Here is a 22,985-nt window from a genome sequence, read left to right as displayed (position 1 = left end):
ACATTATTTAAACAGTGTAGTATCCACGAAATAAACAGTATACTCTTCTCGGATCACCAAGCAGGTACTTCTTTGTCCTCTCTGGGTCCCCGGTGAACTGCCACTCATTAAACGCAGATGCATCTGGACATCAGAGCCCCTCTCTAATAAGGAAAGGGGTCACCTCAAGGAGAAATGCAGAACTGCCGGGTGATCCACCTCCCACCAGAAACCCGCTTTAATGAGCATGTTCTTGCTTCGCAGGGCAATCCTCATGCTCTCACTTTGCTCTCAGGCAGAACACCTGGGATTCTTCAGCCTTGCCATGTGTGGACTACAGCCCAAAATAGGCCTGCTAAGACTTCCAAGATGGATTGCTAGACTCTGTGAGTCACCTCCGAAACCTGAAGCTCTGTGCTCTGTGATTTCTGTTTGCATCATTAGGAGGAGGAATTTCAGCAAAGCTCACCACAATTACTTGTAGCTAATCTTAGCAGATATAAAAGCAAGTGTTTTCTCTTTCCAATCCATACACATACAAAGGGCAAATAAAACCCAGGGTTGCAGAACACTTTCACAGCTACCTTCCTCAACAAAATGCTCATCAACAAAAGCTTTTCCGTATAAATAAATACAGTGTTCCACTAAAAATGAGAAATATATTTCCCAACTTGATGCGGTTTTGAACATTTACCATTATATGCAATGCCAGAAAAGAATGATTAGACCTGGGATATTAAGCATACAGATTTCACACTGGGTCTTCATAACAGGGAGATAGGTCAGGCTCTGGAAGGACCCATGGGTCAGCTGGCATTCTCGTGAGACTAGAGCATGAACCCAATTGGGATCGACAGACTACAGAGAACTAGAGTTACCATGCAAAGGCTGTGCTTTACCAAAGTGAACTCCAGCACCCACATCCTGTGTTTTCCCCATATTTTATGACTAAAGAGACATATTAACGCTAGAGGGCTTTGTTTTGGTATATGTACCAATAGCAAAGTGAGAGGTAGAACCTGGAAGTAACTTGGAAACAGAAAAAGGATGATGTAAGTTAATGGCTTAATAAATATGGATTCAATGATCATTCACATCTAGGTTGCCTCTTATTTAAAGAAGAAGCATATATATTGTTATGTAACTTAATACCTCAAACAGAGTTAAAGGTCATAGCAGGTTGGACTGTTTGGGTATACATGTACTCTGGCAAGCAAGAAAAAAGGTGAAGTGAAAGAAAGAAGAATGGGGGGGAGAAAAAGGATGGGAAGTACCAAGTAGGAAATGAGCAGAAAAAGGAAAGGCACGGAAATGGTGATTTTTGGTACCACAGACTGTCTATTCCAGGTCCAAAAGATACACAAAGGAAAATGTCTGGATGAATTAAGCCACCACCTCTCAATTACTTAGGACATAGGCAGCAAGGGAGAACATGGTGAAGGAAATGAAGATAAACATTTAAAAAGCTAATTTCAGCTGGTGTTTTCAATTTGCCCTAATGATCTAAGCACATTTTTCAGCGCTTAAAGTGTTTATGTCAGGTTCATGGAATTACAATCTTTAATGCCTCACATTCATGTCCAGATGATAAATGATGACCTACATTTCCAACACCCCCTTAGCCAATGTTCTCAAATCACTTTAGCAATATTTGCCCTCACAAACTTAAAGAGTACCAAGCATTGGTTTGTAGAAAGGAGAAAACAGACTCAAATAAATAAGTGAAATCAGTCGTTGTTCAAGATTACATTGTGAAGGCTGGGGCTGAGTGAAAATACAGATCAACTCATTCTGTTCACACATGCTATCTTATATCCTTCTTACTTTCTACCAAAGTTATTGGTTCCCAGACTGGGCAAAGCTGTAATTTTAGAAACTTCTAAAGAGTACAGGAATTCTTTTAGACCAAATGTGACTCACAATACAAACACATGAGCAATTGTTTGGTTCTGTAAGTTCCAAGACAGTGCAGGTCTGGTCAGAAATGTAATTACCTTAAGGGCAGACAGTCTAAATAATAACTGGAAGAGGAGGTGTTTTTATAGAACTTAGTTTTCTGACCTCTTTCAGGAGAGAACATTTTCTTAAAGTTTGAAGGGGTACAAGGAGCAGGACATTGATTTGTTCTTACTTCTCTGAGGGAACTGGCAGGAGACTGGTGTCTGGAATCAGCTGGCCAACACTGGTTTGTGAGAGCCAGTTGTTCAATTTTCAGGAATTTTGTGAGCCAGTTTTTAATTAGAGCTATTAACAAAAATTATATTAAATAAGCTTTCAATTAAATAAGTGATAGTAAAAAGATAGGTAATAAATACTCAGAATTCATCACTTCCTAATTATTTTATTATATTTTACTAGTATCTGTACTGTTGAGGTTATTTATGTCTATCGTATCTGTATGGTAGGAATGCTATAAATAGCATGCTTCTATGCATCTCTTTCTGATTTCACTTTCAATAACTTCATGTTGGTAACCTGAAGTAGCCAATGGTGACAGTATCGACACAAGGGAAACCGGCAAGCAGCAGGGCTAATGATCTGTTGTTTTGTTGATTGTCTAGACCAGGGTTCAGAAAACTAGGGCCTGCCCATCACGTATCTTTATAAATAAAGTTTTATTGGAATACAGCATTGCCCATTCACTTATGTATTGTCTATGGCTACTTTCACACTACAATGGAAGAGCTGAATTATTTTGAAAGTGACAGTGTGGCTTACGAAGTGTAAAATATTTAGTATCGGGTCCATGATATAAGTTGGCCTAGCCCTCATCTAGACTTAAAAAAGTGATGAGGAAAATGTTAAGAATGCAAATTAAACTAAAAGCATGTTGTTGTTTGCAATTGTTACATTGTGAATAGCACAAAAAACTGAGGGAAGAATCTTCCAGTATTGGAAAACTATTATCTGCTTCAGCAAAATAATCACTCACGTTCTTGATAAGTGAGTGAAATTCCAACACAAATATGCTAAACTAAGACAAATTTTAGTGTAAGGAATATAATCTGTATGGGATTGAGAAACAGTTAACCTAAAACAATAAATAAAACAGCAAGTTATTTTACCAGCAAAATAGGTTTATTCGGGAGCAGCAAACAATTGCAATTTGGGATGTACAAATATGGCAATCCACATGCAAGTCCAGCAAAACAAAGGAGAGGAAACTCTTCTATAGAAGAGAAGGGGAAGTTGGGAGGGGCTGTTCTAAACAAAAAGTCCACTGAAGGAAACTGGAAGTTTGAAGTACAGTGGTTTTTCATTGGCTGAGCTGTTGACAGGCAAGGAGAAAAAAAATCTTTCTTCCTCCTTCTGGTGGTAGTAAAGTAGTGTCACTTCCTGCCAGAGATGCAAAGTACATCTCTTTCTGTTGAGATCTGTAGTGGTGTTGAGTGGTATATGCATGACAGCTCCCCCTTCTGGCCTCCCATCTCCATTTTAGTGAGATTTTCCTTTATTAATTTTCACATTTCTCCCTTTTGATCAAGACCTTTCTCTGAAAGCACTGCTGATCAAGAGTCTGTTTGTTTGTTTTAACTAGCACTCAGTGGCTTTTTATCTCTCAATGCCAGGAAGGACCTTTCCTGGGTGTCATGTCCCCCATCACAGGGAAAGTGCACAGACAGGAAACCTATTGTTGTCACATTTGAGTAATAAGGAAGGGTAGGAGGGATTTGTCTCAGACATCTTTCTGAAGTCTGTATCTTATTCATCTAAGGGTCCCGAGGATGGTTCAACATAACGTAAATCAATCAGTGTAATACACCACATCAACAAAAGACAAAAACCACATGATCATCTTAATAGATGCAGAAAAAGCATTTTATAAAATTCCACATCCATTCATGATAAAACCTCTTACCAAAATGGGTAGAGAGGGAACATATATCAACATAATAAAAGCGATTTATGACAAACCCACAACCATCATAATACTCAATGGCGAAATGCTGAAAGCCTTCCCACTAAAATCTGAAACAAGAGAGGAATGTCGATTCTCACCACTTTTATTCAACATAGTATTGGAAGTCCTGGCCACAGCAATCAGACAAGAAATAAAAGGTAACCAAATTAAAAGGGAAGATGTAAAATTGTCATTATATGCAGATGATACGATACTATATATAGAAAACCTTAAAAACTCCACACAAAAATTAGTCAAACTGATAAACGAATTCAGCGAGGTAGCAGGAAACAAGATTAATATACAGAAATTGATGGCATTTCTTTACACTAACAATGAAATATCAGAAAGGGAATGTAAAAAAAAAAAATCCCTCTTAAAATCACATCAAAAAAAAAAAATACTTAGGAATAAACCTGACCAAGGAGGTGAAAGACTTATATGCTGAGAACTATAAAATATTAATAAAGGAAAGTGAAGATGATTCAAAGAAATGGAAAGATATCCCATGCTCTTGAAGAGTACTGTTAAAATGGCCATACTACCCAAAGCAATCTACAGGTTTAATGTGATCCCTATCAAATTACCCATGCCATTTTTCACAGAACTAGAACAAATAATCCTAAAATTTATATGGAACTATAAAAGACCCAGAATTGCCAAAGCAATCCTGAGAAAAAAGAATAAAGCAGGAGATATAAGCCTCCCAGACTTCAGACTATACTACAAAGCTACAGTAATCAAAACAGCATAGCACAAAAACAGACATATGGATCAATGGAACAGAATAGAGAGCCTGGGGAAAAACCCACACACCTACTGTCAATTTATCTTCAACAAAGAAGGCAAGAATATACAATGGAGAAAAGAGTCTTCAGCAAGTGGTGTTGGGAAAGCTAGACAGCCACATGTAAACCAATGAAGTTAATTCCTCACATCCTACACAAATATAAACTCAAAATGGCTTAAAGACATGACACCATATAACTCTTAGAAGAGAACATAGGCAAAACATTATCTGACATAAATTGTACTAATGTTTTCTTTGGTCAGTCTCCCAAGGCAAAAGACATAAAAGCAAAAATAAACAAATGGGACCTAATCAAACTTACAAGCTTTTGTACAGCAAAGGAAACCATAAACAAAACGAAAGACAACCTACGGATTGGGAGAAAATATTTGCAAATGATGTGACCAACAAGGGCTTAATTTCCAAAATACACAAACAGCTCATACAACTCAATAATAAAAAAATAAACAACCCAATTGAAAAATTGGCAGAAGACCTAAATAGACATTTCTCCAAAGAAGACATACAGATGGCCAACAGGCACATGAAAAGATGCTCAACATCGCTAATTATTAGAGAAATCCAAATCAAAACCACAATGAGGTACCACCTCATACCAGTCGGAATGGTCATCATCAAAAAGTCTATGAACAACAAATGCTGGAGAGGGTGTGGAGAACAGGGAACCCTCCTACACTGTTGGTGGGAATGCAAATTGGTGGAGCCACTATGGAAAACAGTATGGCGGTTCCTCAAAAAACTAAAAACAGAGTTACCACATGATCCTGCAATTTCACTCCTGGGCATATATCCACAGAAAACTTTAATTTGAAATGATACCCACACCCCAATGTTCACTGCAGCACTATTTACAATAGCCAAGACAAGGAAGCAACCTAAATGTCCATCGACAGATGAATGGATAAAGAAGATGTGGTATATTTATACAATGGAATATTACTCAGCCATAAAAAGAATAAAATAATGCCATTTGCACCAACATGGATGGACCTAGAGATTATCATATTCAGTGAAACAGAAAGATAAATACCATATGATATCACTTGTATGCAGAATCTAAAATATGACACAAATGAACATAACTATGAAACAGAAACAGAATCACGGATATAGAGAACAGACTTGTGGTTATCAAGGGTTGGGGGGGAGAATGGGGTAGGGACTGATTGGGAGCTTGGGGTTAGCAAATGCAAACTACTATATATAGAACGGATTAACAACAAAATCCTACTGTATAGCACAGGGAACTATGTTCAATATCCTGTGATAAACCATAATGAAAAGAACATAAAAAAAGAATGTATATAAGTAACTGAGTCACTCTGCTGTACAGCAGAAATTAACACAACATTGTAAATCAACTATACTTCAATAAGATACATTTTAAAAATAAAGTCTGTATCTTAGAATAGTGAATATAGCGAGGACACACTAAAAACTAAAGGAATTAAAGAAATGCTTTGGGAAGATGCATTGTAGGAATAAACATGAAGTAATTAAACAGTATTGTTATCTCAAAAGAAACTGTTTGGAAGTAAATGTTTTCTCAGTATTATAGCCCATAGGTCGCAAAGTCAGAGACTATGAGTTCAGATAAGAATCCAGAAGGTTGGTTAGCAGTACCTGATAGGGGCCTTTCCAGCGAGGTTGAAGAGAGCCCTTCTGGAGGTGTCTTTTCCAATAGATGGAACATTCAGGTGGCAAGATGTGATGCTTAAGGTCTTCATTTCCTGAGAGCACAATGTGAAAAGATTACTCTAACTAAACATTGTTATTTTTAACAGAAGCAATTAGACCTGTGTAATATCAAAGTGTATCTTCTTTTGTCAACGGTGGGTCAAAAGAAGCAGAAGCCAATTGCATTGGGTGTCTTATGATTATCTCAAAGAGTGAGAGTTTATAAGCTCCAAAAGGAGTGGATCTGAGAGTTAGAAGGACCAATGTCAATGCTTTTCGCCAGGGTATTTGGAATTTTGCCAAGTGGGTCTTTTTTTAAAAAATTTATTTAAGTATAGTTGATTCACAAAGTTGTGTTAGTTTTAGGTGTATACCAAAGTTATTCAGTTCATATATATATATATCTTTTTCAGATTATTTTCCCTTATAGGTTATTACAAAATATTGAGTATGGGACTCCCCTGGTGGCACAATGGTTAAGAATCCGCCTGCAAATGCAGGGGATGCGGGTTCGAGCCCTGGTCTGGGAAGATCCCACATGCTACAGAGCAACTAAGCCCATGTGCCACGACTACTGAGCCTGCGCTCTAGAGCCCACAAGCCACAACTACTGAAGCCCGTGCGCTTAGAGTCCGTGCTCCACAACGAGAAGCCACTGCAATGAGAAGCCCGTGCACCACAACAAAGAGTAGCCCCCACTCGCCACAACTAGAGAAAGCCACCCACAGCAATGAAGAACCAATGCAGCCAAAAAAAAAATGTGAGTATAGTTCCATGAGCTAATTATTAGAGAAATGTAAATCAATTGGGCCTTAATACTGGCCTTAGTTCATTTGACTAACCCTAAGGATTAAGGATGTAGCACAGTGAAAGTGTTGTAAACCTGGCCCAAAGCACAGATTTGTCATAGTACCTGGCCAGTAAAATGGGTTCCTTAATCATTTTGAAGTTCAAGAGGAGTTCCCCACGTAGGAATAATATTTTCTAACATAATTTTAGCCACAGAAGAAGCAGTAGCCTGTCTATAAGGGAAAGCTTTGATCCAGTAAGAAAACATACATACCATGAGTAAAACATATTTATATTTATATCCATGAGATGGGGGCACCTGTATGAAATCCATTTGCCAAACCTTGAATGGCCCATTCAGCATTTCAAAATACCCAGGAGCAGTGCAACCAGGTTTCCCCGGATTGTATTCTGGACAGGGGGACAAGCAAGGGAGGCACTCTTTGTGTCTTTATTAGTATTTCCCCAACCAGATTCGTTCATGAATACTATCATTTTGTCAGTGGACTAATGGTTCAATGTATGTACAATCGCAAGAAGCGGGAATCTTAGAATTCCTGGTGGGACCAGTTTGTTATTTAACCTGAACCGGAGTTCTTTTTATCAAACCAACGATTATTAGATCTCCAATATTGTTTTTCCTTTTCTGGGATCAAATGTTGGGCATTTCTCATCAATTTTTCTAGATTGTTATTTTGGGGAGCAGCCCTTTGGACCATAACAGAAATTTGGCCATTAATTCCTTTGAGAGCAGCATTTTGGGCACAAGTACCCACAAGGTGGTTTCTTTTAGCCTCTAGGGAGTCAAGCCTGCCGCGCCCAGGGATCTCAATAATAGCCAAGGCTTCTGGGTAGAGTATGGCATCTAATGGATTTTGGATATAAGAGCCATTTAAAATTTCTTCCCCATTAGAGGTAGGAAACCTCGTTGTTTCCATAGCCTCCCAAAGTTGTGGGCTGCTCCAAAGGCATACTGACTATTGCTATAAATGTTTGTCATTTTGCCCTTGGCTAAATTATAAGCCCGAGTAAGAGTGTATAATGCAGAGTGAAGTAAGTCAGAGACAGAAAAACAAATACTGTATGCTAACACATATATATGGAATCTAAAAAAAAAAAAAAAAGGTTCTGAGGCACCTAGGGGCAGGACAGGTATAGAGACGCAGACATAGAGGATGGACTTGCGGACGCTGGGAGGGGGAGGGGTGGGCTGGGACGAGGTGAGAGAGTGGCATGGACATATATACACTACCAAATGTAAAATAGGTAGCTAATGGGAAGCAGCCGCATAGCACAGGGAGATCAGCTCGGTGCTTTGTGACCACCTAGAGGGGTGGGATAGGGAGGGCGGGAGGGAGACGCTGGAAGGAGGAGATATGGGGATGTGTGTCTATGTATAGCTGATTCGCTTTGTTGTAGAGCAGAGGCTAACACACCATTGTGGAGAGGTTATGCTACAATAAGAATGTTAAAAAAAAAAAAAGATTGTATAATGAAGCGAGTTGGGCCAAAGTAGCCATTGGTAAATGTGCTGCCTCAGTGATATCAAAAGGAGTTGCAACAGCTTATCCAGCACTCTATTTACCATTTTCTCCCTTTAGATAAGAATCATCTGTAAACCACGAAAAATCTGCATTGGTTACAGGAATCTCCTGTAGATTATTACCAGGTGTCAGACCATAATACCCTTATGGGTCAGTGATGGTCCCCATGTTTGGAGGTGAGTACTCCAAGGGCATTCCCTTCCTTCTCACATACAAAAGGGAAAAGGGAAGCTGATAGAATGTCCAAGAGCAGGTGGTCTCAGTAAGCTTTTCTTTAAGCCTTCAGAAGCTGTGTCATCTTGACCTCCCCAATTAATGGGGTCAGGTTTGCTGGGTTTCAATAAAGCATATAGGGGCTGTGCCATAAGAGAGAAATTTGGAATCCAATTTCAACAGTAACCAGCTGGCCTGAGAAAACCTTGTAATTGGTTCTTAGTTTTAGGTTTGTAGAAGTTCAGGGTGCCATGAAGGCTCTCAGGATCCAGACGTAGCCACCGTTCTGAGATCAGGTGCTCTAAATATCGAACCTGAGTTTGAGCAGACTGCAGCTTTTCTTTGGAGATTTTATGTCCCTTTTGACCTTAAGTCAAAAGTTTTAGTAAGTGGATGCTGTCTTCCTGTGAGCAGATTCGAGAAGAAGAGCCTCTATATGTTGTGAATCACCTGTATACTGTAACTAAGTAGAACCCGCAGAAAACTTTATACCAGCTTTCAAGGTTTGTGAAAAGTAAAACGGACTTTCTGTGAAATCCTGGGGCATTCTTCTCCAGGTGTAATGTCATCTTTCCCAAGGCAAAAAGATATTGACTTGCCTTACCAGCTAGAATACTAAAGAATGCACTACATCAATCAATTACAATGAAAATTTGCTCCCAGTGGGAATGGATGTCAGTAGGAGCAACAGGGCATCGAGGGATAATGGCGTTATGTACCGCTCAGGGGTCCTGGACAAACCTCCATTCTTGGCCCTTGGGTCTCACAGGTAAAACAGGAGTATTACAGGGATTACTGCAAAGGATGATGATGCCCTGAGCCTTGAAATCTTCTGTTATGGGCTTTATTCTTTGAAGGGCTTCTTTACTTACAGGGTATTGTCTAATTCTGGGGAGAGATTCTGAGATCTATTTGAATCTTTTGTGGGAGGTGCACTGTGAATTTTTTTCCGTTATTAGAGATTTTGCCCGTAAGGGTGGTGACGGTAGCTGATTCAATAGGGAAAAATGATCAGTGTTTCCAGAACCAGCTCCTGTACTGTCAAAGGCAGAGAAAAAGATGTTAATTAATTAACATCTCTTGGTTAATTCTCTTGGTTGGCTAATTTGATGGTTTCTGTCAAATTCTAGAATTATTTCCCCCTTTTGGAAGAAAGAAATCCTGGCATGATACTTTTCCAAGAAGTCTAAGCCTAATAAATGGATAGGGGCAGAGGAGCTAAGGAGAAAGGGTGTGCATCTCTCAAAGGGCCTGAACAAAAGGGAATTGAGGTTCACTGGAGACACCCCCTATTTGAACTGTTTTAGTACTACGAGGCAGGGGCTGCTTCGTAGCAGTGGGGTTGAGCACCAAGTGGTGTGGCTCCAGTGTCAATTAGGAGAGATTCATTCCGCATCTGGAGAGTTGTTTCCTCTGAGCTAAGGAGGAGCACTGGGAAACACGACTGGAGTTGCTCAGAAGTCTGTCACTGAGAAATGGGAGGACATTGGAAAGGCCGGTTAGAAAGCTAAAGATACCTGAAACATTTACATTTGTGACAACCATTTTTCCAATGTCCTGGCTCTTTGCAATAACAGCAGAAACTAGAAGGTTTTGCTTCTGTTTAGGGAACTTCATTTGCCAGAGTTGAAGATCAAGAATTTTAGCAGTCTCTTTGGCGACTCTTCCAGGGTTTGAGCATGCTGATTTGCCAAATTAACTAAATCTGGAGTGAACATACTTTCCCATTCCATCCTGGTCCTTTCAACTACAAGAGAAAGGTCCTGATTAAGCCCATTAATAAACATGGAGTTAAAGCCTAACCCAGTGGACTTAAACATCTGAAGACAGACAGGATTTTCTTTAAAAATAATCTGAAGTCAACTACAATAGTCACGGACAGCGTCATCGGATTTTTGTGCGCAAGCCTGAATTTTGTTCCCATCAACAGGCTTAGGAAAGGCTGCTGTAATTGCTCAATGGGGGTTTTCAGTGAGTGCTGCAGCCTCTTGACAAGTTAGGGGTTTGCCTTTCTAATCCCTTCCAGTATGTTCCCATTGGGCTAGTTTCATCCAGTGTTTGGCTTGACCCTCACCAGCCAGCATGTGGACTAACTCATATAAATCTGAGAAACCACGTGGGTAGGTTTGAATAACTATGTGAAATTCTTCAGCAGACATATGGTGGGGAGGTCCTCGGTTACTTCAGGGAACTCTTTAACTGCAGCTCGGTTTGCCCTTAGTCCAGGGAACCTAAGTACTTGGGGGTTTATATGGCTCCTCAGAAGATTTAACACTAAAGGGGCAGTTTCTGCTAGGTTCAGAGAAGGAGAAAAATGGCACTAGAGGTGGAGCCTGAGACGGAGGAACCCGGGAGACAAACGTGAGGCTTTGGAAGGCATTTTGTCTTTCTTTAACAGCTCACCTCAATTAATTTAATTATCGTATTCTGCACAGAGGTAATTTTTAGATTCCTGATAATGGTTGGAAGCCTCAAAATACCAATCAAAATAAACATCCAATTGAGTTTGGATATTTCAGAGCCGTGGCTGTGTAACAGATTTTAAGAAAGGTAAGTTTGGAGAGTTCAGAAGTGCCCCATAATGGCCATCGATGTTACTTTTGGTTAAGCCATAAATCAAATAAACACAAGGAGGCACCACGGTTTTTAAACTAAAACTGGCTAGGGCCTGGGAGGGGTGTGTGTGACCTCAAAACATTTAGATAACTGGGATCCAATTTTTCAGAGGTTTTTCCCTAGAGCAAAGAATAATTTTTAATAGCCGGCAGGCCAAATACCAGCACAGTTACAGTAGGAACTTCCTGATTTCAAAAGAAACGGAAGTGTGAGTACTCACAGCCCAAACAAGGCCTTAACAAATAAAGGACAAAGGCTTTAAACAGATCCTCAATAAAGGCTGAAGAGCTTCAAAATGCAAAAAGAGCGGAGCTTGGATCCAGCAAAAACACTTACCCTCAGATTTCAGGGTCAGCAAGAAAGCAGGAGTTCCGTGGGCTCCAAGGTAGCGACACCTGTTTGTTCACCAGCCTCGGAGTTGTCAGCGTTCTTCTCTGGATCTCTGTGGGACCTCCATGTAGCGTTAACTTAAAACAATAGAACAGCAAATTATTTACCAACAAAACGCGTTTATTTGGGAGCAGCAAAAAGTGTAACTCGGGACACGCAACTAGGCAAACCGCATGCAAATCTGGTAAAGCGCAAGAGGGGAAACTCTTATAGAGAAGGGGAAGTTGGGTGGGGCTGTCATAAACAAAAAGTCCATTGGAGGAAAGTGAAAGCTCAAAGTATAGTGGCTTTTCATTGGCTGAGTTGTGACAGTCTCTCATTGGCTGGGCTGTTGTCAGGCGGGAGAAAAATCTTTCTTCCTCCTTCTGGTGGTAGTAATGTAGTATCACTTCCTGCCAGAGAGGCAAAGTATCTCTCTTCCTGTTGGGATCTGTATTGACATGAGAGCTTCTCCCTCTGGCCTCCTGACTCCATTTTAGTGACGTTTTACTTTATTAATTTTCACACAGTTTAACGGTAGATCATGTCAGATTTAATGACAACTTTTATTGGGAAAGGAGTTAGTGGATCACCTTGCACCCATGAGAATGGCTACTATCAAAAAACCAGAAAATAAGTGTTGGTGAGAATGTGGAGAAGTGGGAGAACACTTTTGCACTGTTGGTGGGAATGTAAAACGGTGCAGCCACTATGGAAAAAAGCAGGACAGTTCCTCAAAAATTGTTAAATACAACTACCATATGATCCGGCAATTTCACCTCTGGGTATATATACAGAAGAATTAAAAGCAGGACCGTAAAGAGATATTTGCCCACCCATGTTCATAGCAGCACTGTGCACAAGAGCCATGAGGTGGAAGCAACCCAAATGTCCCATCAGGGGATGAATGGACAAACAAATGTGGTATGTGCGTACAATGGAACATTAATTAGCCTTAAAAAAGGAAAGAAATCTTTTCACACGTTATATCATGGATGAGCTTGATGACATTATACTAAGTGAAATAAGCCAGTCACAGAATGACAAATACTGTAGGATTCCACTTAAGTGAAGTACCGAGAATACTCAGATTCACAGAAACAAAAAGTAGAAGGGTGGTTGCCAGGATTTAGGGGGAGGGAAGAATGAGGACATGCTGTTTCATGGGTATAGAGATTCAGTTCTGCAAGACGAAAAAGTTGTGGAGGTTCGTTGGCCGACAATGTGAATGTGCTTAATGCTATTGAACTGTACACTTAAAACCGGTTAAGATGGTAACTTTTCTGTTATATGTGTGTTACCACAATTTAAAAAGATTTAGTGGATTGAGATACAATGCCATGAGTCAAATCATGGTTGAATTGCAACCATGGGTTGGCTATGGATAGAATTGAGGAAAATCAAAACATCCAGTGAGAATCAGTTGGTCATATGGTATTTACCTTATAGAGTATTGCATATTTCATTATCACTTGTAGACCATGTGTTACTTATCCTTTATATGAGTAAAGGGTTGAATACAATTACATATAAATGTATGCACAAACATTTTTGTGCCCATTTTGGCTGTTTACATTTACCAGCACACCACTGTCAGGACTGGGCTCCCAGCCATGAAGTGAAGTCTGGGCTGGTGGAAGGATGTTGGCCTGGGTCAGGTGTCTGGGCTGTACTTCAGACTTCTCCACTAACTGTATGGACGACTTGCTTAGGCTCTCGAGTCTCAGTTTCTTCACCTGTTAAATGAGAGCCCGATTGGGTAACCTGATGATTTTCTGCTGTAAAAGTCTATGACCATATCAGATTGTAAGCTCCATGGAAGTAGGGGCTGTTTTTCATCTTTGCATTTCTAAAAGCACTTAGCACGGTTCTCTGCACACTCAACTAATGTCTGTCAAATTAAGTGAGCAAGTAGAATTTTTCTCAAAATGTTGGTGATTCCTAAAGATGACAATGGCTAATATTTCCTTTATTATCATGCAGAAGCTGCTTTATCTCATTGAATCCTTTCAACTCTATGCAGTAGGAACAGTTATTAATCCCATTCACACAAACAAAGTAAAAGAGAGTCCCAATATCTCATAACTAGTAAATGACAAACTAGGATTGGAACTCGAGTCTGTCTCATTTTACAAACCCTCTTAACCACTGCCCTACGCTGCTTCATATCACGAATTAAGGTCTTCTCCACAATTCTGATCATGGGGAAGCCCTCTGCAATGCTAGAAAGTGAACTGACAAGCAATTCTTTACATCCCTTCACTGCAACCCCAGAAGTGTTAACATCTGTGTCTGTAATTAGTGATTTAGTGAGAATCACTTGTAGTTCCTCTAAAATGCAAATTTCTGAGCCCCTCCCTAGACCTATTCAATCAGAATTTCTGGGATGAGGCAAGAAAGCTGCATTTTTAGCTGAACTATTATGATTTGAGGGTCCCGAACATTTGGGAGAAGCACCAGCCTACAGCAGGGACTTTCAAACACTTTAAACCACAATTCACTTAACAAAACCTTTTACATTGTGACCCAGCACTCACATACATATTCCAACAGAAATGTGAGCAGTTTTGAGACTTCCCTGGTGGCTCAGTGGTTAAGACTCCATGCTCCCAATACAGGGGACCCGGGTTCGATCCCTGGTCAGGGAACTAGATCCCACATGCATGCTGCATCTAAGAGTTCACATGCCACAACTAAGGAGGCTGCAAACCACAACTAAGACCTGGCACCGCCAAATAAATTTTCTTTTAAAAAAGGGAGCATGTTGATTTTTTTATTGTGTGCTTTTATTCTATACATGTTCAAAAGCCAACCACGGGTTTCGCAGTTTGTAATTTTAAGAAACAATGGTCAAAAGCTGCTGTAGCCCATAAATTATGCGATAAGGGGTTTTGAGTAAGATTGAAAAATAGGAGTAAACCTACATTCCCAGCAGGAAAAATACTGCTTGACATTTCAAAAAATTTGTTCTCCCCCCAACAGCTTTATTGAGGTGTAACTGACAAATAAGATTGTATAAAGCACACATTATGATTGCTACACATAAACTTTGTAAAATGATTACCACAATCAGATTAATAAAACAACCATCACTTCAGAGCAATTATAATGTTATAATAAAAGAGGCATCTAATCAGAGTGGAGGAGTCAGGTAAGGCTGTCCTGAGGAGGTGATACTTGAGCTAAGTCTCAAAGGGTGAATAAAAGCAGAAAGAAGCCGAAGAAGGGGGAAGGAAGTAGGACATTCCTGTTAGTTTGGGTGTCCCAGAAAAAAGAGTCTGCCATAAGGACTCAGGACTAGGTAGTTCCGTTGAAGTATGATCCCAAGAAGCTCGAGTGAGGCAGAGAAAGTCAATAAAGGTGGTGTTTTGAGTTCATTACAACTGTGGACCACTGGGACTTTATTCCAGTGAGGACTTTTGAAGGAACATGTAAAATGTACTGAAGAATTGCCTCTCTCAAGGGCAAGTGCTAGGGCAAGGGCATCTCTCCATTGACTCCAGTCCTTACTGGAATATGGTGTGTGTGCGTGCGCGTGTGCGCTGTGATGGAAGTGGAAAATTGCCTATCTTATTTTCTAATGGGTAAATACCCTCATTCTTTGAAGCCAGTGACAAATGGGGTGGAGGTGAGGGGTTCAAAGTATCTTGTACCATTTTCCAAATGTTCTTTATTTCAAGTGAGAGTTGAGGGCAGCCAAATTTTTCATAGTCTACTCCACATGCCTTACAATTTGGATAGATTCTTTCCACAGTCTCATGTAGGTAATACATCCAATCTCAGATTTTAGTGTTGTGAATGTTCATTTCTTTCTATGTTCTCTGTTTTAGTGGAAAGTTAAAATGACCTCAACAAGGACTGGTCTTTTGACATTTTGAACCCTTGTATCAGTACAGTGTGTTTACCCTACCATGCATTAGTGTCAGGAGAAATGCTAACATCATCTCCAAAAGGAACATTTGTGGAAATCAACTTTTGCTTGACATGAACATTTTTAGAACTGCTTCTTAGGTTCTGTTATTCCTAGTTTTTATGAGTGCAAGAAACTAATCAAGAGAATTATATTAATTTATTTAATTTATTATATTAATTTATTTATATATTTATTAATTATATTAATTTATTTTATTAATTTATTAATTTATTCATGATCAGTAAGCAATAGAGACCAAACTGAATCTCATAATCGTAAAGTTAAAAAGAACACTGTGTACTAACACAGGAAAAATATGTGGATAGGAAAACGATTTACTAATTTAAAAGCAAAATATCAAATTTAGGAAATTTAACAATAAAATGTGATTTTCTTATAATTATCTCTCAAATTACATAATGAGATTAGAATAACTTTCTTTGTAATAAAGTAATTTGTAATAGAAGCTAATCTCTTGGATTAAAAAAATGAGTTTTAGTGTAAGAGAGATAAATCATTGCTGGAAATATTATTCAAATATTAACTTGTTCTTTATTCTTTATATTTTCCAGATTTTATTTTCAAAATGGCTAATTTATAGTATTTTCCCCAAACATTACAATTTGTCATTTCTTATTCTTTCAAAGTTGGCATGCTGAGATTCCTTTTTAACAGATTCAACTCGTTACTTCAAAATGAAAAAGGGTTTAGGTGCAAACAGCTTCTTCAAAGTACAGGTTTATGAGATTTAAGAGCTTCTAAAAACAGCACTGACAAGAAAAATACTCTAAATAATAATTGAAAAATATATGGGAATACTCCATCACTAGTACGTATTTTAAAGTCTAAATTTATTTTTTCTTTTCTTGGAACTTTTGAGTAAATCCATTTTTTGTGGATATCATAGTCTTAAATAATTAAAGTATATTTTTCAGGGGTAAAAACCTTTGACTTCATTGGAGCTTCTATGTCTCATGGAATTAGGTTTAAGGCTGTAACTGCTCAGAAATAATCATTTACACAATTCACTGACCTCTATATCAAAAGACACCTTATAAATGCACATCATGACACTATAGAGAATAAACATGCAAGTACTGTCAAATCTATTCTAAAAATGGAGGCACTGAATTACAGATTATAATTAGAATGAGAGACTACATGATATTTAGTGCCATTTGCAGGGCTTACTTCTTGAAATCCATGCCTGGCAAATGATTACTGTTACATGTTTAGTATCTGTTTTTTAAAAATACATTTTTATTGGAGTATAATTGCTTCACAATGCTGTGCTAGTTTCTGCTGTACAACAAAGTGAATCAGCCACACGCACACGTATATCCCCATATCCCCACCCTCTTGCATCTCCCTCTCACCCTCCCTATCCCACCCCTCTAGGTCATGGCAAAGCACGGAGCTGATCTCCCTGTGCTATGCGGCTGCTTCCCACTAGCTATCTATTTTACATTTGGTAGTGTATATACGCCCATGCCACTCTCGCACTTCGTCCCAGCTTACCCTTCCCTCTCCCCTTGTCCTCAAGTCCATTCTCTATGTCTACGTCTTTATTCCTACCTTTTTATTTTTAGAGTCCACATATATGCGTCAGCATACGGTATTTGTTTTCCTCTTTCTGACTTACTTCACTCTGTATGAAGACTCTAGGTCCATCCACCTCACTACAAATAACTCAATTTTGTTTCTTTTTATGGCTGAGCAATATTCCATTGTATATATGTGCCACATCTTCTTTATCCATTCATCTGTTGATGGACATTTAGGTTAATATCTATTTGAATACAAGGATCCAATCATTTTGCACACCCAGACTTCAGGGCCACCTTCCCCCAAGGTACATAGTAGTCAGCGTGCTATTAACTACTGATGTTTCCATGATCACTAGCAGCATGTGTTCCTCAATGTTTTCAACATGGCATTGGAGAAATATTAGAACTCCAAACTTAGAATAAACTTCTAAAATTATATGTGTGGAGTGCTTTTCCATTTAAAAACCAGGTAGATATGCATAGTACTGATAAATGTTTAGCAATCAGCTCTCTAGTGGGAAAAAAGCCCTGATTTAAAGCATTTGTAATTCCAAGCTTCCAATATAAGGACTTCACTGAATGCGGTGTTGTTTATATAATATTTCCACCACACTGATTACCAACACACCTACATGACCTTAGGAGCATGATAATAGTAAAATACTTATGAAGTGATGAGTTTGAATATTTGTTGCCTTTGTTTTTCATATAGTTTATTTAATTGTAAATTTATGTAATTTAATATTTATTATCGACTATATTAAAAAAAGAACAGGCTTACGAAGGTCTTAAAAATTTAACAAGCAGCTCTCGTGAGCTGGTATGAGCCAGCTCCAGCATACCACTGGGCTATAAAGATATTATTGCTGATTTATAGGTGAGGACACTGGCGCTGAAGAGAGGGAAAGAAAGTTAACATTTATTGACCACACAGTGTTGGACACAATAATCAATCATAACTCATATAACCCTCAAAACAACTCAGTGAGGCAAGATGTATTATTCTGGTTTTACAGATGCAAAAACAATTTTCCTAATGTCATAATGCTATTAAGTGACAAAATCAGAATTAGAGCCCAGTTTCTCTGACTTAGAATTCTCACTTTTTTTTATGCCCCCTATCTCTTGCCCACATAAACTATGGAAGAATACCACTGGCTATCAGATCAGGCACTGTGAGATACAGCAATGGATCATTTGCCTTTTAAAATACTACTTTTTAGTGGTGACTGTGGCTATAGATTTCAAAAATCGCAATATATAAACAGTGGAAAATGAATACAGTCTGCATTGATCTGGTTTCAGAATTAAAAGACACTGGTTTTAAAATTTTAGTAACTAAAAAGCTTGGGTAAAAATAAGGCTAAGAAAGAATAGAGAGAAATATATCCTAGTACAGTAGTTATAATATCAAACAGTATGATGTAACGATGAGTGGAGAGTGTAACACAACCGAAACTGTAAATAATTACTTTTTGAGTACTCAGGATTATGAGGAACAATGCTCAGTATGGAGATGAGACAGATATTCAATAAAACAAGGTCTAAAGTGAATCATTATTCAAGATCAATAACTTACTTCTTTTTATTGTATGTTGCTTTCAATTGGACATCAACAACAAAAAGAAATCAACATAAAACAAGCTGACATCCCTTGTCACTGACAGATTCTTTGCAATTGCTTTGAAGATTAACTTAACGTGATATCATCGCATAATATTAAAAACGCTCCAAAAGCCTTAGTACAAAGGCTGTAAGAAAATAAAGATTTAAAAATAACATTAAAAGATTCTAATTATGATTAAAGTACCTTGCAAGAATAATGAAAATATATTTAGAAGTGAAAGATCTACCTTTCAAGGAGTCTCATTGTAGGCACAGTATTCATTCCAATTAACTATTTTTTTGAAGCCATGTAAGGTTTGTGAGAAATTTCTGTGCAAATATTATGGTATTCACAAATAAAAGTTTTAATGCATTGTATTAAAAAAAAAACAGGTTTGTGTATTTCTCATAGCATGGATAAGATCAAGAAGTTTACAACCACGAAGTTCCAAATCTCTTTGTGCGACAGGAACTAAGACAGGCCTGGGACCTTGGACCCTTTGCGGCAGTGCTGCAGTGCTTGCCCATGGACACACCTCTCCTTGAGCAACAAAATACAAAGAAATTGTATGGGACTAAAAATAACTGCATGCATGCTCAGCTGGGGCAAATTATGGACAAAAAGATACAAAAGACCAAAATACTCAACTGCCACTTCTGAAGAGCCCCGAGCAAAAACAGGGTGTCGGGAGCAGAAGCAGAGTACTGCACATGCCCACTGCACTCAACACCACCTAAGGGATGGGCAAAACACCTAAGACACCCCTCCGGCCTGACCCTTGGACACACCCCTACCCTGACCTCATATAAGGAACAAGCTCGCCCCACCCACCTTAGCGAGCCAGCAAGGGAACCTGCTGTTTGTTCTCACTCCCCCTGCTGCAGCAGGGGCCCCAATAAAAAGCTTTGCCTGAATTTCTTGTCTGGCCTCTAGTCAATTTCTATTGATTGGGGAAGGCCAAGAACCCTGGTGGGTATCAGATTTATACTCAGTTCAGGACTGAAAAGTGCTTTGAATTCTGAATGTTGAAAGGTGTTTTGGTATGATAAACTATTGTACTTCTTTTTAATCACCTGTCTTCTCTAAGTTATTAAACTTCCATCATAATTGATTTTCTTCTTTAAAAATTATATCACCAAAAGTGACATTTGGAACAAGCACTGAATTTAAACAGAGATTTCCTTGTTTTCTGTCCCTGCCCTTTCTGGTGGTTGCTGGGAGAAGAATGGCCTTTGCGGGGATTCACAGAGTTGTTTCTAAATGGGAAGCTCTCTGCCCTTCTCCAGGGCACCAGCAGCTCTTCCCGGCGGTGCCGCCAGCATGAGTGGTCTCAGAAGGGGTTTGAAAGACTGGGCCTTGTCGCTTGCCTCATCCCTCTGCCTGCTGACTTGAAGCTTGAAAAACAAGAAGTGAGAGGGACAAATGGCCATCACCTGCCCTCCCAGACGTGTCCCACAAGGACGGTGCCTGACTGTGGAGCTGAACGTGCTTCCAATGAAACAGAAACAGAACCAAATCAAACTAAAATTGTTAAATTAATTAAATTATTTACAAGTAAATAAACTAGGAAAGCAAGGCACTCATGCCCCAAACAACATGAAAACATGAGAACACAGAGTTAGACGTTATCTTGACGTGTTTCTAGTATCTTTACACATGACATTTTTGTTTCACTAATAATTTATGAAGTTGTATCTAATATGTAATGAGATCACTTATATGTGGAATCTAAGAAAATTATATAAATGAACTTATTTACAAAACAGAAATAGACTCACAGACTTAGAAAACAAGCTTATGGTTATCAAAGGGGTAATGTGGGAGGAGGGATAAATTAGGAGGTTGGGATTAGCATATACACACTACTGTATAAAATAGATAATCAACAAGGACCTACTGTATAACACAGGGAACTCAATATTCTGTAATGACCTATATGGGAAAAGAATCTGAAAAGGAATAGATATATGTATATGTATTACTGAATCAGTTTGCTGTATACCTGAAACTAACACAACATTGTAAATCCAATGTAAAACTGCTCCAATATAAAATAAAAATTTTAGAAAACCAATTTAGATTCTTATTTTAACAGTGCTCTAATTATTCTACACTGTAGAATTCATTATAAGGCAGACTTGGGTATTTTGTGCAAGGACAGTAAGTAATTACTGGAAGTATAAGAAAACCTAATAAAAACACTTTAACATTTAGCGTGGTCCTCCACTATGAATTTGTGACAATGCACAGATTAGATGTATACTGCAAGGTTTATGCTACTGCATCTCAATGTCACCATTACTTCTCTGTCTTTTTGGTCCATGATTCAGAAATCTAAGCCAGGATAGCCGATATCTGAGTTATGGTCTGGTGATTCAGTCAAAAAAACATCAAAGAAGTTTCCTTCCACTATTCCTTGCCTTTTCCATTATCTGTCCCCTGCCTTATTCTTTGCACTATTAAAATGTAATAGAGACCCGGAGAAAATTTATCTCTTTTTAAGCATGACTCATATTATTTGTCTGAGGGCATAGGCATTATAGTGATAGGTGCTTCCAAAGAACCTAGAGATAAAAAGAGGCATCTAAATCAATGTTCAGAACACCAGAACAATTATTACCTGATAGGAGAGAGAAGCAGGTCATAGTTGGGAACACTTTTCTTAGGATTAAAAAAACAACAGAAGAAAACACTCTTGTGTTTTTGCTGATGGCAGCAAATTCTTTTGGAAAAGAGGCTAGACTATGAGAATAGGGTATGGGGACCAAGAATAAGACCTTGACCCAGCCCAGACTACCGGGTGTAAGCCTCCACTTTTGTCAATTGTATCGAATAAAAGAATATATAGTTTTTCCAATCAGACCCCTATGAGGATTAGATAAATATTTCTTAGTTTAATAGAGTAGATTCCCACCTGGGTGACTGTGATATTTCATAATTGTTATTATTGATGATGTATTTGTTCATCAGGTGTTAGATGTAATACTACGGCAGACATATTGGAAGTAGGGGACTTTCATTAGTTGGATTTGTAACTGGTTCTCAGAGATGAATTTGTCAATATTTATTATTCCAGTTCAGTAAAAACAACCCCACAGTTATGTATATTGATATAAGTGAAATATACTTTCTCCTTGAAGAAAACTACGTGGACGTGTTTTACCTTGAAGAATTTCTCATATAAATTGTTTAGAAATTTTTTATGCTCCACTGGTCCAAAATTTGAGAGTAATACATTTAAATTCCAGCAACCCCCCCCCCAAGAGCCACTTATTAAAACTACTCAATAAAATCTATAATGATAATAGCATTCTGTATTCTAATTTTATAGAGAGAAACATCTCTGAAAAAGATAATTACTCTCTGGCCTAAAATTTCACACTTTCTAGTACAAGTAGGTATTTAGAGTAGGTATTTGATACATTTTTAAAAATAAATGAAAACATATACAAACATCTAATTTGATCCCTGATTCCAGAATTTAATATTTGTTACTTAAATTTAAACTTTAAAATGCAAATTTTAATTTAATATACAACTTTATGAGATGAAAACAGACAATACCAACAATTTATAAAATAGAGTTAGATCTCTCTTTTTAAAAAAATTTATTTTTGGCTGCACTGGGTCTTTGTTGCTGCGCACGGGCTTTCTCTAGTTGCGGCGAGCAGGGGCTACTATTTTTTTCTTTTGCGGTACACGGGCCTCTCACTGTTGTGGCCTCTCCCGTTGCGGAGCACAGGCTCCGGACGCGCAGGCTAAGCGGCCATGGCTCACGGGCCCAGCCGCTCCGCGGCATGTGGGATCTTCCCGGACCGGGGCACGGACCCGTGTCCCCTGCATCGGCAGGCGGACTCTCAACCACTATGCCACCAGGGAAGCCCAGGGCTACTCTTTGCTGTGGTGCGCGGGCTTCTCATTGTGGTGGCTTCTCTTGTTGCAGAGCACCGGCTCTAGGTATGCAGACTTCAGTAGTTGCAGCGTGCGGGCTCAGTAGTTGTGGCTCGCAGGCTCTAGAGC

Source organism: Phocoena phocoena, chromosome 12 (genome assembly GCF_963924675.1).
Source record: "Phocoena phocoena chromosome 12, mPhoPho1.1, whole genome shotgun sequence".
Lineage (NCBI taxonomy): Eukaryota > Metazoa > Chordata > Mammalia > Artiodactyla > Phocoenidae > Phocoena > Phocoena phocoena.
The sequence above is the reverse complement of the archived record's forward strand: the minus strand, read 5'-3'. Positions refer to the sequence as shown.